Consider the following 6,000-nt stretch of genomic DNA (forward strand, 5'->3'; position numbering starts at 1 on the left):
ATTTTTTGGAGCAAATGGAGATTATTTTGGGGGGTAATACCATTGAAACTGCTCTGAAATAACTTGACTTGGCATGTGCCTATACAAGGCTCCACAAAAGGCTCCAGGAATACTATTCAGTAATGGGGTGAAGCAAGGGAAGAAGCAGGACAAAAAGCTTGTGTGTGTGAGTGAGTGTGAGTGTGTGTGTGTGTGTGTGTGTTACAAGAGCAGTTGAAATGAGGGAGGAGAGAGAACAAAATCACCTGAGAGAAAATAAGACAGCTAGCGAGAAGGAGAAAAAAGGATGAATGGGCAGCAGAGAAACTATAATTTCACAAGAGAAGAGGCCCAATTGTTTAAATCCTTCAAAATGAACACGTTCATAAAAATTAATCCATCAAGTGATGGTGGAGATTGTCAAGGGAAATATTCATCCTCTTTTCTATATTACAATCTAGGTAATAGAGATGATTTATATCAGGATTTGACAAGTGCTTTCTAGGCTAAAAGAAGAGAGGTAAACACTATAAAAGGCAAAGAATTAAATTTTTTTTAAAAAAATCAGGAAATGAGGCAATGAGGGAAAGTGATGGTGCTCATTCTGCTGTCCACGATTAGAGCTGGAGGAGGAAGTGACAGAGCAAAGCTAAAAGCAAGAGGAATGGAGGCAGGTCACAAAATTGCAGCTAACTAGAGAGAGGAGATGGAGGAGGCGGGTGAAGGAGGTAGTGGTGGAAGGGTTCATGGGCCTCCCACAAAGTCCGGATTAGGAAACATATGCAGTGGAGTAGTGAGGGATTAGGGGGTGAAGGAGAGCTGGAAGAAGGAAAAGAATGTTTCTGGGGAGGAGAGGAGGGAGTGAAGGGGAGGGATGGACGCACAAATGCTCGGCCAGGCGTATTTCCACCCTGCTTTCATCCTCCATCCCCTTCCCTCGCTCCCTCCCACTCACTCACCTTCATCTCTGAACCTCTGGGGTAACAAGATTGGTGCAGCAGGACTCTGAGACGAGGCAGGGCGCCGTTTGCTGATGACATCTGGCTTCTGGTTGCAATTATTTCTGTAATCACAAGAACCATTTTTTTGAGGGGGGGAAAATATTTAGAATGAAAAGACACTTTTAACTTAATTCCACTTCATTTCCACACATACTGATCAGCTGCCGATCTGAAGAAGAGCAAAACTGGCAGCATTTTGACTCGGCCACAGTCATAAAAACAAGACACGTTAAGAGAACACTTAAGACATCACTCTCTATCTCTGGTTGAGAGCAAAAACACTCATTTTCTACTGCCTGTATAAAAGACACTCAGCAGTCTGTGAATTGAGACATTTATGAATCATCATCTCATAGCTGAACACACACAACTGTTTTGTCCGTTGTCGCAGTTCTGAGGTCTCTATAAAGCACAAAACAACATGGCCAGGTCTCGCTCGGAAAAGAGATCACCTGATCTCAAGTGACCACCTGGTAAAATAAAGGTTAAATAAAGTAGTTTTCACACTCCCATAAATTATTGCCCACTAAATAAGAAGTGGCTTTGGACGCAGCCTCTGTTCTCGAAAAATGGACAAAATTGTGTTTTGGACAGTTTCACCTGCTCATTTACTCTCTTTCTTTCTTCTTTTTTCACACGTGTTTGACTGTTTTTGTTAGCACCTTATTTACCCTCCGTCCTCTCTCAGCATGCTGCTGGACAGACTTATGATCCTTTTTCCACCGTGGAGCGATGCAGTTTCTCTGATTCTGGACAGCACCTGAGATAACAAGTCCATACATGCATATTCCTAAAAATGGTGGTTTTATGTTTGGTGCAACTGGTAAATATCATGAGCAGGTTCTTTGATTCGTCACAGATTTTTAATATTATTGTTTTAAATAACAATCACTTTAAACCTCACGGTCACCAGGTTTGAGATAATCTCCTGTTTGAGTATTTATAAAATACACAAGGAATCAACCTGTACCAGGGGATGAGAAAGACACGCGGCAGGACTGGTGTTAATTCTCATATATGTATGAGCCAAACTCAACCTGCCAGACTTGCAAATATTAAATCAATCACGCAGACTTGTTGTGGTGATTGGTTGGCGTTTAATCTAACTGCTAATTTATTGTTAATTCAAGAAACTGAGTCACAGCCTGCACACAACATTTAGTGAATGATATTCAACACACCGAAGGATGAAACTGACAACGCAAATTTTCAACACTGCTTGCTTTTTTCAGTAAAACCGACCACTACTTACATACGAGCCCTGTCTTGATGTTGACCGCCATCGGCCCATGTACCAGTACGATGGCACTCACAGAAGGCAGCGGCCGATGTTTGTGTTGATGTGAAAGGACTGTAAAACACCTGCATCGGCTGCCTGCCACTTATTTTAAACATCTGTATCAATACCACCCTAAGTGCATCACCAACAACCTCACATAGCATTTTTCTTTATCATTAAAACATCATTTTACATGTCAATAAACTTGCAGGAGCACGCAATGATGTGTAAATGTGCGCCTGAATGCAGCCAGCTGTGTGTGTATGTGTATGTTCCATGGGCTTGAGTGTGTGTGTGTGTGTGTGTGTGTGTGTGTGTGTGTGTGTGTGTGTGCATTAGGAGTGTATAGGGGGTCATAATTCAAGGTCATGTGATAATTTGCCATAAAGCCAGGGAGAGAGAGAAAGAGATGGAGAGATGGAGGGACAATAGAGCCGAAGTAGAGACAAGAGAAAGTCAGAGAGAAGGATGAAATAATGGCAAATAGGATGGAGGAGGAGAAGGATCGCCGAGGAGAAGGAAAACCTGCAAGTGCAAATATCCTTCAAACTGTCTTTTTCTTCATTTCTGCTGCGTACCTCAGCTTAATTTTGGCCCCATTTAATATTCTGTCATTTTGAAAAGAAACAGTCTGGCTTAAAAACCCTCTGACATGACAACAAATTCAAAGCAATAGTTACAAATCAACAGTCCTCAAATTCTAATCTGTTAATCACTCCATAGTTATTGTTAATAATTCCATACTTACTCAGATATTTCTGCAATATTACCCCCCCCATCTCACACACGTATAAATCATGAATCATGTTAATAAGAGCAATTCCATATTTCATCTAATGTTTGCATTCTGCACTGATTCTTGTGAAACAAATTAACAATCTCAATAGGAAAATCACAATTTTGAGGTTGTACACAAAGTAGGCCAAAAAAACCTGGTTCTTAAAAATCATGAAACGTTTCCACACTGGTCGTTTCTCATCCTTCCGTCAAGTACTCCATATTTTATATGGTTAACATTTGCCTTGTGCTTCTCACCTTATTGTCCTCCAAAATTTTTCTCTTCTTGCTATGTGTACACTGCCCTCAGACACACACACACACACACACACACACACACACACACACACACACACACACACACACACACACACGGCCGTGGCTCAGAGAGGTCAACCTTTGCTCGATGAGATCAGACGTCTGGGATGAAGCTGACCTTTGACCCAGAGGGCAGGATTGCTCACTTGCATCCTAACCATTTGGACAATGAGCCGGCCATCCAACAACCGCTGTGTCTATTTATAAGCGTGTGAGCAGTGTCCGTTTTCTGTCTGTGTGTTTCTAAGGCAGTGTGGTTCATGTGAGCTTTCATGTGTGTGTTTATGCTGAGAAATTGGATTTACCCCCTCCGTTTCAGAGGGACGGGGGGGTCAAGCTGCTTGTTACAGCCGTCGAAAAACACAACAATATTGATCAGGCCAAGGTCATCTATCGACGAACCCTGTCTTTAGTCTTCCTGCTAACGCTCATCCTTTCCAGTTTCTTCCTTATTCGGGGTTAATATCTCATTAACTGCTATTATCTCCACCCTCGTCGCCACGGCAACAGTTATCGGGACATGGGCTGACAATTCCCCGTAGCCTCCATCCTGCAGATCAGACAGGCAATGACCAGATTATTGGAAATCAATCCGGGGGAGTTACTGTTCTCCTGACCTCCCAGTGCTTAATTTCTACTATTTATTGACAAACACTGCTCAAATCTCCACTATTGTGACGTTTACACAGATGTCAACACATGTGAATTGTTTACTGTCAATATAATGATTGTGGCTTATCATTTTGGGCTTCATAACTCTGGCTGGAAGCCATTTTCTGCAGCAGAAGGTGTTGTATTTATCTCTTAGAATTCTTGTTTCATTTCTGCTTACTGCAACATTTTGATACAGTGGGAAAATTAGACACATACTCATAGCTGCTATCAGCTGATTTGGAATTAATTCATTTGAGTTTCAGAGAAATGACAGTGAGGAGGGGTAGGAGAAGGTCTATATGAGGAGCTTTTCTCTCTTATCAGTCATGGGACAGTCTTGATCCTTATTTTCCACGGCACAATGGAGGAGATTCGATTTAGCAGCGTGCAGTGCAGTTTGAGCAAAACACTCACTATCCTGTCAATTTAATGACAAATCTCACAATTAATGGTTCGCAAAATCAGCTTTCCTTGATGAATACATTTTTGTGAGATGCATTTTGTTTGCATCACATGTAAACAACCTAAATATTGCTGCCTATCCAGAATAAATTAGGCCTGCATGCTTATCTTTAATACAGAATATTTAGGCTCAGCAGTCACCTGAGCAACATGGCTGATTGCATCAAAGATGTAAGCCTGGTCTTAGAAAAGATAGAACAAAATGTTTTACAGCTTAAAGACTTTGCAGCACCTTCAATATTGAGAACAAGTTCAGCCAAACTGCTTAGCTTTAGTATTTATTATTTGTATTTAGCAGCCACCTACAGAGCCTTACTAAATGGCCAAATTAGTTCCGTATCCTTTGTAAAGACACAAGAAAATGTTTTATGGCTGTAATATTTCTAGTATCTTAAAAGTCGAGAACACTTGCTGAATACCACAGGCTTAGCTTTAGAGTATTAGGTTTAGCAGTCGCGAAGAACACCAATTATGCTAACTGCCATTAGCTGCTGACATTAACACATTATATCCAGCTTGGAAAACCTTGCTAATTGCATCAAAAGCACAAATTTTGCCTTTATTCAAATAAAACCAAGAGTTTTAAGGCTACACTACTGGACAGCATCTGTAATTTCTAACCCGGGAAATCTTAAGTTTTTAGATGATTTCTGATGCGTGAAACCGGTTATTTCCAGTGATATGTGGCTGACTGGTTAGCTAATTAGCCTAGCAAACTTGATGAACAAACACGGACTAAACAAATAAAAGTTCGTCTCCTGAACAGTTAGTTATACTCGGTGTTTTTTGACGTTTGCTTCCACTTGGTTTTAAAGTTCCACTTTAGGTTGTTTTTTTTTTTAAATCACTTCAACTGACGAGTACGGTTGAGCAGCTAATGGCTAATTTAAGGGGACAAAGCTAACTGTGCGGATATTGTTGTCGCTTAGCAACAAACCCGGAAGCCAGACAAGATGAATGACATCTAATAGATAAATTGCGTGTTTTAAGGTGTGTAACAGCAACACACTTCACGCCACCTAGTTTTAAAGATGAAAATAAGAGTGTGTGTGTGTGTGAGGGCTACTTACCCAGCTAGTCTAATTAAAAACGAGCCGGGGTCCGTCTGGTCCGCACAGGGGAAGTGATGAGTTGTGGTAATGGCAGAGTGGCCGGCTGACCTTTGACCCGGGGGTCAGGTCGTCGGGGTCTGGCTCAGGGGACCGCAGACAGACGCTCCACAAATTGATGAAAGACTATAGACTCTAATAAAACCGAGTAATCACATAATGGCTCCTGTGACAATAATAGTGTTTTGTTATAGAGGTTTACTGGAGTCTTTATTTCAGATTATCTCCGCGCGTTAGTGACTCTACGGCCGCTTTTATTCTTTTAATAAAAACTCGTAAATATTTCCACTTTGCTTTACTCTCTTCACCTCTCAGGGAATAATATTCAGAGGCCTCACTTGCCTACAGTTTTCAAATTGATTAAAGGATTTTAAAATCCTCCATTTCGGGTTACAATTTTATTTCGATGATGCGTTACATA

General features: G+C 41.2%; 1 protein-coding gene across 1 annotated transcript in view; it reads right to left on the minus strand.

The window, feature by feature from the left end:
* pou2f2a (POU class 2 homeobox 2a) overlaps window positions 1–5,668 on the minus strand; it is a 78,096-nt gene extending 72,428 nt beyond the window's left edge. Inside the window, exons 1-2 of the mRNA XM_086193263.1 lie at window positions 5,541–5,668; window positions 939–1,042 (exon numbers count right to left, since the gene is read on the minus strand). The gene's annotated coding sequence lies outside the window, so the exon portion shown is untranslated. The remainder of the gene's footprint in view (window positions 1–938; window positions 1,043–5,540) is intronic.
* Between the last annotated feature and the right edge of the window lie 332 nt (window positions 5,669–6,000).

Source organism: Aulostomus chinensis, chromosome 22 (assembly GCF_037954235.1).
Source record: "Aulostomus chinensis isolate RoL2024-O1b breed Wild chromosome 22, RoL_Achi_v1.0, whole genome shotgun sequence".
NCBI lineage: Eukaryota > Metazoa > Chordata > Actinopteri > Syngnathiformes > Aulostomidae > Aulostomus > Aulostomus chinensis.